The 17,119-nt window shown below is 37.7% G+C and overlaps 1 protein-coding gene across 19 annotated transcripts in view; it reads right to left on the bottom strand.

The window, feature by feature from the left end:
* The window catches only part of COP1 (COP1 E3 ubiquitin ligase), a 264,253-nt gene that overhangs the window by 120,516 nt on the left and 126,618 nt on the right, over window positions 1-17,119 (bottom strand). The window lies entirely within an intron of this gene.

Below are 17,119 nucleotides of genomic sequence, written 5' to 3'. Positions count from 1 at the left end.
TGTCTATTTCAGGGCATTTTTTTGGGGGGCTCTGTTTGACAAATAATTGTAAAAATACACAAATAGGAAACTTTCTGCTGTACATACCAGAATGTGTTATTATGTAAATAAAATCTGTAGCTCTCATTAACCCAATGATGGAGTGTCTACTATATGACAGGCCAAGTGATAGGTTATTTCTGTTAAGTAAGTAATGATAAAACATAAAATAGCCACTCATCACAAATAGATCAGAAAATCTGACAAAAGCCACTTTCTTTCGCAGACACACTTTGATGTCTGAAAATATGACAGAAGTTTAATCAAGTATAGCAGTACATCCTGAGAGCTTAAACAAATCTTTTTCAACCAGTTAAAAGTGGAAAAACCATCTGTACCTGATGGATTTTTCAAAATTAGATAATGGGCCAAATCTGGCCCATGGTCCATAGTTTGCAAATTTTAAAAAACCCCTTACTTTTCTCAATCAAAATAAGCTTCCTTGCATATAAACAAATTCAATGTAAAGTTTGAAAACTTACAATTCCAAAACACTGAAAAATTACAAAAAAATGTCATATTTCATTTATATAAATAGGGATATATTTTTTAATATTATTTTTAAAGGCTAATGGAGACACTAGCATTTCCAGGACATATCTACATACTGCTCTAAGATAATATATGCTCAAAATATTAGTTCAATAAATTCTGGAACCAACTTTTGAACCCCCAAGTGTAATTTGTCAAATGTAATATATTCTTTACTGCCTTCATATGAATATACTGAACATAGTAATGTGAATAGCCCTATAAACATTAGCTACCACACTCCAATACACCTCAGTGACCTCAGGGTGCATTAAAATATCTAAAACCATTTGACCTCATATGAAATTAATATAAGCAGCTTTACTTTTTGGGATCCTATCTGCAGTGTTATGATTTCTTTCCACATTTTCTTTCTTTTCTTTTTTTTGAGATGGTGTCTTGCTCTGTTGCCCAGGCTGGGGTTCAGTGGCGTGATCATGGCTCACTGCGGCCTTGACCTCCCAGGCTCAATCGATTCCCCTGCCTCAGCCTCCTGAACCCAGCCAATTTTTGCATTTTTTGTAGAGATGGGGTTTCACCACGTTGCCCAGACTGGTCTCAAGCTCCTAGGCTCAAGCAATCTGCCTGCCTCAGCCTCCTAAAATGTTAGGATTACAAGTGTGAGCCACCATGCCCGGCCTCTTCCCCTTTTGCAAGCTTGCGGTAGCTACCGTTTCTTGCTGCTGCCATTTAACCTACCTATTGCAATCACTCTCCCCTTTATAATTTAGAGACACAAATCATATATCTAAGATTATTAGAAATTTTGTATAAGTCAATAGGCCTGAAGTAACCCAATAAACTAATATGAGTTTTAGTCATTAATTTAATGGCATTCATTTCATTCCAGTGCCTTTTTATTTCATGTAAGCCTTCCTTCCTATGTTTCAGTCAGATGAGACTGCCAGAGGTTAAAATCTGTTTAGGTGAAGGGTTAGTATGTTATGGAACTCTTTACTGTGAACAGCAGATAGAGGAATTAACTCAGATAAAGGGGAAAAAAACTGAAATAGTACATGCGGACAAATGCTCTTACAGTAATGTCCTATCTTACTAAGAAGTTTTAAATGTCTAAAAATGTCCGAGGGAAGCAATATACGGGGAAACTATCATACCTAGGACAAACGGTGAATTGAAGCTTTGTCAAATATTTATGTTATAAAACACTTGTCACCAGATTAAGTTTTACATATAGCGACATCAGTTATTTGTAAGTTGCAGCTGTAAGGGATCAAAACATGCCACCCCAAAATACGCTACTCTGGCATAAAATTATTTTGAGCTGAAGACAACGGAAAAAAAGTAAACATAGGATAAGCTAAAACAGAACATAAACTCCTTTTGGGAAGATGTTTCCCCCACCCCACTTCCTGTACCAGGAAGGGGATAAGGTTTTTTTTTTTTTTTTTTAAAGATGGAGTCTTGCTCCATCGCCTAGGTTGGAATACAGGGGTGCGATCTTGGCTCACTGTAACCTCCGTCTCCCGGGTTCAAGCAATTCTCCTGCCTCAGCCTCCCAAGTAGCTGGGATTACAGGTGCCCACCACCATGCTCAGCTAATTTTTGTATTTTTAGTAGAGACGAGGTTTCACCATGTTGGCCAGGCTGGTCTCGAACTCCTGACCTCGTGATCCACCTGCTTTGACCTCCCAAAGTGCTGGGATTACAGGCATGAGCCACTGCACCTGGCCTGGGGATAATGATTTTATCACAAAGATGAGATGGCACCAAAAAAGAATCTACACAAGTCTTTCAGGACTAAGAAGCCCTTATCTACCATTAGTTTCCGCATATATTTGTTGACCCTAGCAGTTGAAAGTCCCTTTCCTTTCTCTTGTTATTTCTCTTTATTGTTCTTTGTTCAAATGATATAAAAGCCTCCAAATCTAGCCATTTCTTTGGGGTTCTCCCTTCTTTTATGAACCTCCCCCACCTCTTCAGCCCCCATGCCCCATGTCATGTAAAACTTTTAACTTCAAATAAGTGTTTGTGCCTTTTCTCTTGTCAATTTGTTGTCAACTTATTCCATAGGCCCAGCCACTGAACCTGAAAGGGTAGAGAAAAGCTTTTCCTCCTCTACATAGTAAAGTGAACTCCTACTAAACTCCTACCAGTGATAACATGGAAAAGACTTTGCTATTTTAATTGTCAAAAACATAAAAAAGAATAAATGGGAGACCAAATTTTTTAAAGTTCAAAACTTCCCTCTCAATCCTACAAAATGTTTTGTGTTATTTACTGGCAGCCCAGTGGCTGCTGACTTTTATGTCAAGGTGAGATGGTTCTCCAGCACAGTAAGAGTATGTTTCCTTTTAAGGACCAGCTCTGCAGGTCAATCACCAGGATGAAACATCAGTATTTTAAACATTAATGAATTCAATTTCAAATTTCACTATGAAATTCCTTCACCAAAAAATAACTGTAACAGCTTTTTTGAGAAAAACAAAGATATTTCCTTTGTTCTGGTCTCTAAACTAGAGTTTCGCTATTAATGTTCAGCACTAAGACAAGTTTAAGTTATATGTGATTGATCCCTTCTGCCCTTGGAACAGTTGCTTACCAGCTGTTTTCCAGACCCAGCCCCTATCCAACTTTCCCAGGGGCAGATGGAATAAGTACCTTGGTACACATGCAACCCATTCATATGACAACTTACTGGGCAAGAAGAAACTAATGGTTTTTAACTCTATTTTTGTTGATTCACAAAGTATAAATATAAAAACTATAAAAAGTATATTATAATGGTAGATATATGCCATATATTAATCCAAATGCATAGAACATACAATACTAAGAGTGACTCCTCATGTAAACTATAGACTTAGGGTGATAATAATGTGTCGCTGCAGGTACAAATTGTAACAAATTGATACGGAAGAGGGACAGGGAAGTGCTGGAAGGAGAAGGTCTGGGTCCCTGGTGAGGACTCCAACCCCAGGCCTGTGCCCACGGACTGAGGTGAGGACATGCATTTCTGTTTTTCTGCCCAAATGTTGCATTTTCCAAGACCACTCTGACCCGCTGCACCCCCATCCTGCACCTATAAAAACTCTGACACCCCAGTAGGCAGAGACACAGCGGCTGGACGTGGAAAGGAACACATCGGTGGAAGAGCATACACCAACAGGCACCAGCAGACACCAGCAGGCCATTAAGCAGCAGCAGGATGCAGAATTTGGCTGGGATGGTTGGAAGATAGCCTGGCCGCTGGGCAGCCTGACTTCAGGGGAAAACCACCTTCCCACTCCATCCTCCTTCTGGCCTCCCCATCCACCTCCCTGACAGCTACCACCACTCAATAAAAAAGCTTGCACTCATTCTCCAAGCCCACGTGTGATCCAATTTTTCCGGTACACTAAGGCAAGAAGCCCAGGATACAGAAAGCCCTCTGTCCTTGTGATAAGGCAGAAGGCCTAACTGAGCTGATTAACACAAGCTACCTATAGACGGCAAAACCAAAACAGCACTCTACAACATATGCCCACTGGGGCTTCAGGAGCTGTAAACGTTTACCCCTAGACACTGCTGTGGGGTCGGAGCCCACGTTCCCACGATCTGCCTGTCTGCCTGCTCCCTGTAGGGTCAAAACTTCTCTGAGCAGCAGGGCACCAAAGCAACAAGCCACACTGCCATCACACACCCTGCAAGGGGGACAAGGGAATTTTCCCATTTCAAAATGTACCACTCTGGTGGGGAATGTTGGTAACAGGTGATGCTATGTATGTGTGGGAACAGGAGGTATATGGGAAATCTCCGTACTGGGAACCTAAAACTGCTCCATAAAATAAAGTCTATCAAAAAGTAATTATGATCTTTTCCTAAATAATTAGGCTGGGCGCGGTGGCTCACGCCTGTAATCCCAGCACTTTGGGAGGCCGAGGAGGGCGGATCACAAGGTCAGGAGATCGAGACCTGGCTAACACAGTGAAACCTCGTCTCTACTAAAAATACAAAAAATTAGCTGGGCGTGGTGGCGGGCACCTGCAGTCCCAGCTACTCGTGAGGCTGAGGCAAGAGAATGACATGAACCCAGGAGGCGGAGCTTGCAGTGAGCCGAGATTGCGCCACTGTACTCCAGCCTGGGTGACAGAGCAAGGCTCTGTCTCAAAAGAAAAAAAAAAAAAAAAGAAAGAAAAAGAAAGAATTAAAAATGTAAAGATTTCTTATTAGAAATGCCTTCCTTCCTTCCATGCAAATTCTTACACACAGCACAGACTACAGGATTAGAAACTCTGAGAGTGGAGCCCATCCATCTGTGTTTTAACAATATCTCCAGATGATTATGAGGCACTGTCCTAAAAACAGGTAAGTCTGAAAGGGTAAGAATGCCAAACATTTACATAGTATTTACAACATGCCACATAAAACACAGAATAATTTCAAAGTTGTTCTCATTTCATCTTATTTAAATATGATTAATTGAGCCTATTTCCAGTTAAGCCAGATAACTGACATAAAAACACATTTTTTTCCAAACTACATGAAACTGTGAATGAATGAACTTTATTCATTCAAACTGATACTTCTAACTCCTGTTTTAAATTATGAGTTGCACTCTAAAGAGTTACCAAGGCCTTCTCCTCCAGAAGTAGTCTACATAACTGAATATATGTGAATAATTATATTCTCTTACTTTTCTTCCACATTTTATCCAGAGGAAATGCAAAATACCTTCCCCTTAAACTTGCTAAGTACAACAGCAGCCCAGCCTTTAACAATTACTACCTCCCCACAAACTTCTGCAAGAAATATAACTGTAATCCCCGTATTTGGGAGGCCAAGGCAGGCAGATCAATGGGGGACAGAAGTTTGAGACTGGCCTGGGCAACATGGTGAGATCCTGTCTCTACAAAAAATACAAAAATTAGCCAGGCATGGTGGTAGGCGCCTGTAGTCCCAGCCACAGGGGCTGAGGTGGGAGGATCACTTGAGCCCGGGAGGTCAAGGCTGTAGAAAGTCAGGATTATGCCACTGCACTCCATCCTGAGCAACAGGGTGAGACTTCACCTCAAGAAAATTTAAAAAAAAGAAAAAGAAATTATATGAAATATATGGTTTTGGACATAATGAAGTCATAAAAGTAAGTATGTTAGTGCTACATTCTATCTTTAAAATCAAGCACAGAAAGAATAATCTATAGGAATTCATTAAATTTTAAAGAAGCATTTCAAATGTCTCCAGGAAACTAAAAGTCATCACCTCAAAAGAACTCTCTTTAGTCAACTCCCACAGTATTTTATCAACTTGCCACAAGCATTTACTATTTATTTTCTACCTTGAATTTGAGTTATTTATTCTCCAATTGAGTATTCCTCAGGTATATCAGGTAAACAGGAATACCCAACAGATATCAAGTAGACTATCCAGTGCTAGAAGTACAAAGATGAAAAAGCATTCTTGCCAAAGATGTGAGCACTTCTCCCTGAACACCATCTCCAGAGGGTTCTCCCTCACTTGCTTACTGCATAAGCTCTTTTAAGGACCCTTTAACACCCTGCCACTAAACCTAAAAAAGTACCTGCCTCTGCATCCACTTTCTTCTTTCCTTATATTACCCAAAAGGAAGCGGCCTTCCTTCTAATTAAGGCAAGAAGTGTTACTTTGCTTTAGATCCAATCCCATCTGTAAGATCTCATGATCTAATCCACCAGTTTATCTCCTTTTCCCTTTGGATTGCATGGCAATACACTCTCTCATCCTCCTTTCCAAGTTTCTCAGTCTGCTTTACTAGTTCCTCCTTAGCTACCAAGTCTTCAAATGTTAGCCAGTGTTCTATATATCTACAACTATGGTGTCAATTGCTAACTGCAAAAGTTTCCAAATTCACAGCCCTCACCTCATCTCTGTATAACCAGAGAATTTATGTCAAATGTTAGATATCCCCCGTGAACGCTGTTGCTACTTAAACAAGCTCCTCCTCCCGTATCCCCACCTGTGTAAATGATACCCATATTTTCCGTGCCCGGCTGCTCCAGCCAAAACCTTAGAAGTTATTTCCCTCTGCTTCAAGGTCAACATCAAAACAATCACAAGTTCTGGCTACCCTAGTTCTTCTATATTGTTAAATACTTCTTCTGCCTTGCCCCACAGACCTCCCAGAACCCATATATTGGATCTATTTCCACTTGTACTTCTTTTTTTTTTTTTTTTTAACTTTTTTTTTAAATTAAAAACTCTACCAGCCAGGTGCAGTGGCTCACGCCTGTAATCCCAGCACTTTGGGAGGCCGAGGTGGGTGGTTCACCTGAGTTCAGGAGTTTGAGACCAGCCTGGCCAACATGGCAAAACTCCATCTCTACTAAAAATACAAAAATTAGCTGGCTGTGGTGGCACAAGCCTGTAATTCCAACCACTCAGGAGGCTGAGGCAGGAGAATAGCTTGAACCCGGACGGCAGAGGTTGCAGTGAGCCAAGACTGTATCACTGCACTCCAGCCTAGGCAACAGAGCAAGACTCCAACTCAAAAAACAAACAAACAAAAAACAAAACAAAACCAAAAAAAAAAACAAGCAAATAAACCTCTGTCATCCAGGCTGGAGTGCAGTAGTGCCACCATAGCTCACTGTAACCTTGAACTCCTGGGCTCAAGAGATCCTTCCACCTCACCCTCCTCATTAGTACTACAGGTACACACCACAGGCCTGGCTAATTTTTGATTTTTTGATTTTTGTAGAAATGGGGTCTTGCTATGCGTCCCGGGTTGGTTTTAAACTCCTGGCCTCAAGCAATCCTCCCGCCTCTGCCTATCAAAGCAATGGTATTATGGGCATGAGCTCCCATGCCCGACCACTCCTGCTTCTGCCCAACTATTCTCCATACTGTATACTGTAAATACTTTCATAGCACTTAAAACACTTTATTCTATATGCTCACTGATAGAGTTGGATATTTGTACCTGCCCAAATCTCATACTGAACTTGTAATCCATAATGCTGGAGGTGGGGCGTGACCTGAGGTGTCTGGATCATGGGGATGAATCCCTCCTGGCTTGGTGCTATCTTCATGATAGTGAATTCTCACAAGATCTCATCATTTTATAAATGTGTGGTACCTCCCTCCTCACTCTCTCTCACTTGCTCCTTCTTTGTGACTTGCCTGCTCCCACTTCACCTTTCACCATGACGATGAGGCCTCCCTAGAATCTGAGCAGATGCCAGCACCATGTTTCCTGTGAAGCCTGTAGAACCGTAAGCCAATTAAGCCTCTTCTCTTTATAAATTACCCAGTCTCAGGTATTTCTTTATAGCAAGGCAAGAACAGCCTAGTACACTCACTTAACCGTCTGTGTCCTCACTACCATGTACATCACTCTTACATTCTCAGCACTTAACCTCTTTGACATGAATAGGTATGATTTTGAAAAAAATTAAGCATAAAAATATTCTAGACAAATATATGTGAATATATAACTGATCTTAGCATCACAGAAAGATTTTCTAAATGAAAAGGCTAGAATTTGGTTTTAAAAAGTCGTAAGAATGTATGGCAACTGCCTCCTGAGGAAGGTTATTCTACCTCAGCACACTGCTGACTACAAAGATCTTCCTTATATTAACCTTAAAATGTGGCTTCTAGACGTAAGTTCTACTTTTATTTCTTGGATACCTAACACAGGTTTGTGATAAATCTTCACAAATCTTCTAAAATTTTAAATGCTAACCTAATTAATGTTTGTTTTGTGGATATGTGTAAAATTATTTCAGCTTATGGCTTCACTCTGTACTACTGACAAGCCTCTTACAAGGCAAGGGAAAATAAACAGGAAAACCAAGTTGAGATTAGAACAGGAAAATCTTAGGGTAGAAGTTATAAGGGTGGGAGTGCATGTAGTGACTTTCAAAGTGTAAGCTTAGATTGTTTGTGTTTCCTTTTAAACCTATATTTTGAATCACGTATGTTTTGAATTACCATAGAAGCAGAAAACTCACCAACACTTGCTGACAATTTTGCATTCCTTTTTAAGTTGTTAACATGAATTTATATTTCTGTTACATGTCATTGGTAATTCACAAACTTCTTGTATAGCCTAAGGATTATTTCTTCAAAGGAATACTTATCAACAAGCAAATATGTAGACATATATGGGCAAATGCTAGAGTCCTACTTACTCTGGATCCTCTCCCAGCAGGTAAAACAATTTTTCATTCATTCATGCATTCATTTAACAAATATTTACAGACATAGGAATATGCAAGAAATAAGACAGTAAGACCCCTGCCACTGTCTGAATGTGGCAGACATTCACCTGGATGAATCTCCCAGCCTAAAACACAGTTTTAAAAATAACTGCTATAAAAGACTGATCCCAGGCAAAATTTGGGAAGGAAATCCCTCCCTCTGCATTCCTATTCATCTCATTTCTCAACCAACCCCAGATGGTCAATAGCACTTAAGACAATAATGGAAATACCTTCTGACCAAAACAGAAAGTATATTGGCAGTCTTAAAAATCATATCTATTCCTTAGAAAACAAGTCAATAATTACTTAGAGATCTCTTTTTAAGTATAAATTGAAAGCTCACACGCATTCCACAATAAGGAACATATTGAAAGTTACCCTAAATCTGGATCAGCATTTGCTGTCATTATAAATTGAAACTGAGCAAAAATGATTCTTGTAAATATTGTAGAAACATAAAGTTTAATTTGAATAGTTTTTTCAAACTATGGTTAAAAAGTGACATCTAAGGTGCAGTATTACATGTCAAAAAATTAGTATAAAAAATGTTCATTATTTTGACCTCCTTACAGAAACAGGGATACACAGTGCCAGAACCTCAAAAGAATTAATTCCTCTCTTTCTTCTGGGTGTCTCAAAGGAAAAGTGTTTTCTGAAACTTTATAAGGTTTCAGTAAGTCCTTAAGTGAACAGAAGAGCACTAGAATTCAGGTGCACCTGTATCTAAATCTGAGTTCTGCCTGTTATTAGCATTATGTTTACCTTGGACAAGTTACAAAATTTCTCTCTCAGTTTTTTCATATGTAAAATGAGATTAGTAGCAATACCTTGCAACACAGGGTTGATACAAGAATTAAATGAATTAGGGAATTGATGTAAAATATTTATAATGTTGCCTAAAAAAGAGTCGGTAACACACTCCACATTACCAGTAAAGAGACTATTCTAGCATCAACCAATGCCACCATAGATAACTATTTTCTTCTTAGGAATTTACTAATGCTTGATACAACTCCATTCCAACAGTTTGAACAAACGTAAGTAAAAATACTGAAAAACTCTCGAGAAGTAGAGTGTACAACAATTTTGACCATAACAATCTAGCTGTACAAAATTCAAACTAGGAATTCAAAAGACAACCATCACTACTAAGTATATTAAGTTTAAACTACACAGCTTCAAACTATTTCTCTCTGGTGGACACGGAACACCTAATTGAAGAAAAAAATGCAAAATATGCTATCATTGCTATGTGTAAAAAGAATGCAGTAACTGTCTTCTTTCTTGTTCCTTGCCATTGCTAAACTAGGACCATCTTCTACTTAAGAGAGTGAACTTCACTATATGTCACCAATTCCATACCTTGTCTATTGTTTAATAGTTGACATAGTGTCAAAGTAAACAAATGCTGCCACCTTGTGGTCTGATGGGTATGGTTTTAATTCCAAATAAGCAAAGGAAAAAAAATATGTTTCTGATTTGGCTTTTTCTCTCAGATTATCACTTCATTAAGTGACCAATACTATGTCAAGCAATTTTACAGTAAGAATAATTATATCTTTTGCAAAGTAACAAAATAATGCAACAAATTCAACATTATCTGCCTTCTCAAATACTTGTTTAGGCCTCTTTTTTTGTTTGAGACAGAGTCTCACTCTGTTGCCCAGTGCAGTGATCTCAGTTCACTGCAACCGCTGCCTCTAGGTTCGTGATTCTCCTGTCTCAGCATCCCAAGTACCTGGGATTACAGGCACACGCCACCACGCCTGGCTAATTTTTGTATTTTTAGTAGAGACAGAGATTCGCCATGCTGGCCAGGCTGGTCTCGAACTCCTGGCCTCAAGTGATTTGCCTGCCTTGGCCCCTGCCCCACAAACTGCTGGGATTACAGGTGTGAGTCACCTCACCTGGCCTCTTTATTCCTCTTTCTGAAATAAATTAGTAAAATTTCATTTTTTGGGAGGAATTAAAAGGCTTTATGTAAATTTATTATCAATGATGGGTTTGAATATGAGAAACTAAGAAAAGCAAAAAAGTCACCAGAGCTGTGAGGCGGAGCTTGCAGTGAGCCAAGATTGTGCCACTGCACTCCAGCCTGGGCGACAGTGCGAGACTCTGTCTCAAGAAAAAAAAAGAAAAAGAAAAAAGCCCTCTGTTCCCCAAAACCAAACTAACATGGCTTTCAGGAATGAAAAAAAAAAATTAAAAAGGATTATTACTCTTTTATGAAAGAGACTGAAAACTAATCACACATCTTCCATGTAGAGATGCCGCTTTTGTAACAATGTTAAGAATAAAGTTTTGATTTTTTTTAAGGAAGAAAATACAATACAGGATAAATTCACAATGGTCAAGGCCATAAATCAACACTACAGCAGAGCTCTAATATGGATCACATTTTAACTAAGTCACATAACTACAGATAAGTGCGTACATATCAGGTCAATATTATAAGTAAACTTTGATACTTATTCTTGCCATGTCACATTCAATCTACATTTCTGAAGTCCTTAAAAGCATAGTAAACATTCTTAATACAGTTAAGAATTTAAGTAAGAATGTAAATCTGTTGCTCCAAACTGAACTGTTTCGTAGACTATTCTTTTATTTCTTATCTATAAGGGCACTAAAATAAGATTGTAGGCTCTCCTGAATCCAAGCATCACGTCCGGCCTGCTCATGATCATACGCCTAGTCTGGTCTAAGGGCACTAAAGTACGATTGTGAGCTCTCCTGAATCCAAGCATCACGTCCGGCCTGCTCATGATCATACGCCTAGTCTGGTCTAGCCTGTGCTAGGTTATCAGTGATTCTTTGTTAATTAAATCATGTAATAAAATGCACCCCATAACCTGCTGCATTTTCAAATTTTACTCAGTCAAATGCCAACACAGAAAAATAAAGGAACGTATTATGATTTTTGTCTTATTCATTACTGAGTTAAACAGCTATTAGAATACAATAAAAGATCTCCTGCAATACTTTCTTTAGCTAATGGCTTAGATTTTAAGATCTTCATATACATAATAAATTAAAATCTTAGTCCTGTAAATGAAAAGCATGCCAAGTTTTAGCAATATTTGACAAGTTAAAAGTTACCAAATTCCTGATGTGCCTCAAAACACATCTTTTTAGGGTTATTTATTCTAAGAAATTTGAACATGAACTAGCAATCTGATTATACCAAGGAATTACTGTTAATTTGCTTAGACGTGATGCAGCCCTGTGGTTTAACAATATCCATTTTAAGAGACGCAGATAAGTTTCTGAGATTTGCTTTAAAATACTTAAGCATATACACACCCAACACTGGAGCACCCAGATTCATAAAACAAGTTATTCTTGACTTACAAGAAGACTTAGCCACACAATAATAGTGGGGGACTTCAGGCTGGGCACGATGGCTCATGCCTGTAATACCAGCACTTTGGGAGGGCGAGGTGGGCGGATCACGAAGTCAGGAGTTCGAGACCAGCCTGGCCAACATAATGAAACCCAGTCTCTACTAAAAATACAAAAATTAGCCAGGCATGGTGGTAGGTGCCTGTAATCCCAGCTACTCGAGAGGCTGAGGCAGGAGAATCGCTTGAACCTGGCAGGTGGAGGTTGCAGGGAGCCGAGATCAAGCCATTGCACCCCAGTCTGGATAACAAGAGCAAAACTCCATCTCAGGAAAAAAAAAAAAAAACAAACAAAAATAGTGGGGGACTTCAATACCCGATTCACACCTTTAGACAGATCACGGAGGCAGAACACTAACAACGAAATTCTGGACTTAAACTCTACACTTGACCAACTGGATACAAATACACAGAGTAGTACTACACCCAACAACCACAGAATATATAAACTTCTCATCTGTACATGGAACATGTTTTAAGATAGACCACATGCTTGGCCTTATAAAGCAAATCTCAGTAAATTAAAAAAAAAAAAATGAAATCACACCAAGCATAACTCTTGGACCACAGTGAATAAACACAGAAATCAGTATCAAGAAGATCTCACAAAACATTAAAATTAAACAATGTGCTTCTGAATAACCCTTGGATAAACAAAGAAATTAAGGCAGGAATGAAAAAATTCTTTGAAATTAATGAAAACAGAGATACAACTTACCAAAAATCTTTGGATGCAGCTAAAGCAGTGTAGAGAGGAACATTTATATCACTAAAATGCCTTCATCAAGAGGTTAGGAAGATCTCAAGTTAATGACCTTACATCACATGTAGAGGAACTAGAAGAAAAAGAACAATCTAATCCCAAAGCTAGTAGAACAAAAAACTAAAGTCAGAGAAGAACTGAAAGAAATTGAGACCCAAAAGTCCATACAAAAGATCAGTAAGATCAAGAGTTGGTTCTTCAGAAGAGTAAGTAAGATTAATAAATCACTAACAAGATTAACAAAGAAAAAACAAGAGAAGATCAAAATAAGTGCAATCATAAATGACAAAGATGACATTACAACCAATACCCCAGAAATACAAAAGATCCTCAGAGATTATTATGAACATCTCTATGCACACAGACTAGAAAATCTAGAGGAAATGGATAAATTCCTGGAAACACACAGCCTCCCAAGATTCAAACAATAAGAAAGTGAAAATCTGAACTGACCAGTAACAAGTTCAGAAATTGAATCAGTAATTTAAACAAAACAAAACAAAACAAAACTACCAACCAAAAAGAGCCCTGGACCAGATGATTCACAGACAAATTCTAGCAGATGTACCAAGAATTGATACCAATCCTACTGAAACTTCCAAAAAATCAAGGAGGGTCTTCTCCCTAATTCATTCGATGAATCCAGCATCATGCTGACACCAAAATCTGGCAGAGACACAATGATAAAAGAACACTTCAAGCAAATATCCCTCATAAACACAGGTACAACAATTCTCAACAAAATACTCTGTATTATAAAATTATTATTATTATTATTATAAAATACTCTGTATCATAAAATACAAGTATTTTGTAAGCTGAACCCAGGAGCACATCAAAAGTTAATTTGCCACGATCAAGTATGCTTGATTCCTGCAATGCAAGGCTTGATTCACAATATGCAGATCAATAAATGTGATTTACCACATAAATAGAATAAAAAACAAAAAATATATGATCATCTCAAAAGACGCAGAAAAAGTCTTTGATAAAATCCAACATCTCTTCATGATAACAACCCTTAACAGACTAGGCATCAAAAGAACATAATCCAAAACAGTAAGAGTCATCTATGACAAATCCATAGCCAACATAATAGTGAATGGGCAAAAGCTGAAACCATTCCCTTTGACAACTGGAACAAGACAAGGATGCCCACTTTCACCACTCCTATTCAACATAATACTGGAAGTCCTAACCAGAGCAATCTGTCAATAGTAAGAAATAAATGGCATCCAAATAGGAAAAGAATAAGTCAAATTATCTCTTTTTGCTGACAATATGATTTTATACACAGAAAACCATAAAGACCCTGCCAAAAGACTCCTGGAACTCATAAACAAATTCAGTAAAGTTTCAGAATACAAAATTGACGTACAAAATTTGGTGCATTTCCGTACACTAATAATGTTCTAGCTGAGAAAGAAATAAAAAAACACAATCCTCTTTACAATAGCCACAAAGAAAATAAAATACCTAGAAACTCATTTAAACAAGGAGGTGAAAGATCTCTACAATGAGAACACAAAGCCCTGTTGAAAGAAATTGAAGATGACACAAACAAATGGAAAATTCTTCCATAAGCATGATTGGAAGAATCAATATTGTTAAAATGGCAATATTGTTCAAAGCAATTTAGAGATCCAATGTTATCCTTAAAATACCAACGTCATTTTTCACAGAATTAGAAAAAAACTATTCTAAAATTCACATGGAACAAAAAAAGAGCTTGAATGGCCAAAGCAGTAGTAAGCAAAATGAACATACTTGGAAGCATCACACCACCCAACTTCAATTTATACTATCAGGCTACAGTAACCAAAACAGCACGGCACTGGTAGGTACAAAAACATACATAAGACCAATGGAATAGAATAGAGAACCCAGGCATAAAGCTGCAAACCTACACCATCTGATCTTTGACAAAATTAACAAAAATAAGCCACGGGGAAAGGACTCCCTATTCAATCAATGGTGCTTGGATAACTAGCTAGCCACGCACAGAAGAATAAAACCGGACCGCTACTTTTCATCATATACAATAACTCAAGATCAATTAAAACCTAAATCTAAGACCTCAAACTATAAAAATCTTAGAAGAAAAGTTAGGAAATATCCTTCCTGACATCGGCTTTGGCAAATAATTTATGGCTAAGCCTTCAAAAGCAATTGCAACAAAAACATAAACTGACAAGTGGGACCTAATTAAATTAAAGAGCTTCTGCACAGCAGAAGAAACTGCCAACAGACTAAGCAGCCTGTGGAATGGGTGAAAGTATTTGCAAACTATGCATCTGACAAAGGCCTAATATCCAAAATCTACAAGAAACTTAAATCGACCTATGAAAAACAAAAAAACCAATAAAAAATGAGAAGACACAGACACTTCTCAAAAGAACACACACAAGTTGCCAACAAGCATATGAAAAAAAGCTCAACATCACTAATCATCAGAGAAATAAAAATCAAAACCAGGATGAGATACCATCTCATCACAGAATGGCAATTATTAAAAAGTCAAAAAAACAATAGATACTAGGCAAGGCTGTGAAGAAAAGGGAATGCTTATACGCTGTTCCTATGAATGCAAACTAGATCAACCACTACAGAAAGCAGTTTGGAGTTTCGTCATATAACTTACAACAAAACTACCATTTGACCCAGCAATCCCATTAGTAGGTGTACACACAAAAGAAAGTAAGTTGTTCTACCATAAAGACACATGCACTAGTATGTTCACTGCAGTGTTATTCACAGTAACAAAGGCATGTAATCAATCTAGGTGGCCATCAATGGTGGACTGGATAAAGAAAATGTGGCCCATGGAATACAATACAGCCTTAAAAAAGAATAAAACCATGTCCTTTGCGGCAACAAGAGTGAAGCTGGAGGCCATTAACCTAAGTGAATTAATGCAAGAACAGAAAACCAAATAATGTATCTTCTCACTTGTAAGTGACAGCTAAACACTGAAGACATATGAATGTAAATATGGGAACGACAGTTACTGGGGACTACTAGATGGGGATGTGGGAGAAGGCAGGGGGCGTGGGCTTATAAAACACTTGTTGTGTACCTATGCTCACTGCCTGGGTGACAGAAACGTTAGGACCCCAAGCTCCAGTGTCATGCAATATTCTCATGTAACAAACCTGCATGTGTACCATGTGTACCATTTAATCTATAAAAAAAGTTGAAAATATTAAAAAACAATAAAAAAAAAAGTGGTCAGGGAACATGGAAAAAAATAATAAAATACTTAAGCAAAAAGTAATCAAAATGAAGAAGATACATAAAACTTGTACAGAAAAATCTTAACCACTGCTGAATGTGGGTGATGGTTATGTGAAGACTTATTCCATTCTATTTTCCTGTATATTATAAACTTTCATTAAACATTTCAAATAATGATAAAAATAATATAAAGCAAGCTGGGTACAGTAATAGTCAAAGCTACTTGGGAAGCTGAGGCAGGAGGACTGCATGAGCCCAGGAGTCTGAGGATAGCCTAGGCAGCATAATTACACCCTGTCCCTTAAAAATAAAAAAATCAGTAACGGAAAGATCACTGGAAAATCCCAATATTTGGAAGCTAGTAACAGCCTCAGTAACCATGGGTCAAAGAGAAAAATCAAAATGGAAATTAAAAGGTATTTTGACATATACTTCAAAACATGCTGTATGCAATAAATACATAAAATTTTATGTCAATTTTAAAAAACAAACTTTTTAAAAAATAAAAAGAAAGCTAAAATAGTACTTTGAACTATACTAAAATGGAAAAGTATCACATCAGTTTTTTTGTGATGTGGCTGATACAGTACTTACAGGGAAATGTATATCACAAAATAACTATATTAGAAAAGAAGGTATCAACTAAACGATCTCAATTTTTACTTTAAGAAATTAGCATATAAGAGCAAATTAAACCCTCAAAAAGTAGAAGAATGAAAATAATTAAGAGCAAAGATTAATGATAACAGAAAACAGACAAATACAGCCTATCAATAAAACCAAGAGCTGGCTCTCTGGGAAGATCAACAAAACTGATAAACTTCTCAGCTAGACTCTTCAGGAAAAAGATAAGAAGAAACAAAATCCACTGTCAGGTATGAAAGAGGGAAAATCATCATACAATCCAAAGATATTAAGAGAATAATAAGGCAATATTATGAATAATTGTACGCCAAAAAGTTTAACAGCCC

This window comes from Papio anubis, chromosome 1 (genome assembly GCF_008728515.1).
Source record: "Papio anubis isolate 15944 chromosome 1, Panubis1.0, whole genome shotgun sequence".
NCBI classification, from domain to species: domain Eukaryota; kingdom Metazoa; phylum Chordata; class Mammalia; order Primates; family Cercopithecidae; genus Papio; species Papio anubis.
Note: the sequence above shows the minus strand (reverse complement) of the source record. Positions and strands in the feature narration are given on the sequence as shown.